This window comes from Papilio polytes, unplaced genomic scaffold, assembly GCF_000836215.1.
Source record: "Papilio polytes unplaced genomic scaffold, Ppol_1.0 DF824492.1, whole genome shotgun sequence".
In the NCBI taxonomy this organism is placed as follows: domain Eukaryota; kingdom Metazoa; phylum Arthropoda; class Insecta; order Lepidoptera; family Papilionidae; genus Papilio; species Papilio polytes.
Genome location: NW_013524712.1, coordinates 503,696 through 504,579, shown reverse-complemented (window position 1 = coordinate 504,579; position 884 = coordinate 503,696).

Here is an 884-nt window from a genome sequence, read left to right as displayed (position 1 = left end):
AATAAAAGTCTGCGATAGCATATATCTATCTATTAAGGTTGTCGCACAATAACCACTTTTTTCATTAAAATATCGCTCGAAATTTACACCCCAATTTCAACGCTATCACTCGTGTTCGGTATGAATCCTTATCCAAATAAATGTGTCTATCATCAAGAAAATTTAATGTAGATTATAAATGCCCTTGGAACTGTGTAATTCCGATCAATAGTTTAGGAGATATCATAATTAGCAAATTACGAGTCGCAAAAAAAATACCAACTTGTATCAAAGTTTTCTTTCTTGGCTTACGTAGCCTAAACTATAAGACCTACATAAAAATGATGTCTGAAAGAATTGTAGTTCTTTCAATTAGCTACATTAAAGTAAGCGATAGCATATATCTATCTCTTAAGGTTGTCGCACAATAACCGTTTGTTTCGCGAAAACCGTCAAATAAATGCAATCGACTTTATTTAAAATATTTCGTATGAATCCTTATCCAAATAAATATGTTTTCACGGTAGAGTATTAAATGTAGATCATAATTGCCTTTTATAGTATGTAATTCTGTCAAAGATTCTAGTAGTTATCAAAATATTAAAACACACGGGCAACAGCGGCGCGCGGCTGGACAGAATTATGAGTGAATGATCGCAACGATGTATTACGAGGGTGTATCAAATTCTTGGAATCAATATTTAAAAATGCAAAGATTTAAATAATAATATTTTATTTTTCTACATAATCTCCCTCCAATGCAATGCATTTAGAATAACGCGTTTCTGACTTCCTTATTTCTTGTGAAAAAAAATTATTTTCTTGACTCTCAAAAAAGTCCTCTACGGCAGCTATAACCGCGTCATTATCGTGAAATTTTGTGCCACGAATTTCCTCTTTTAATT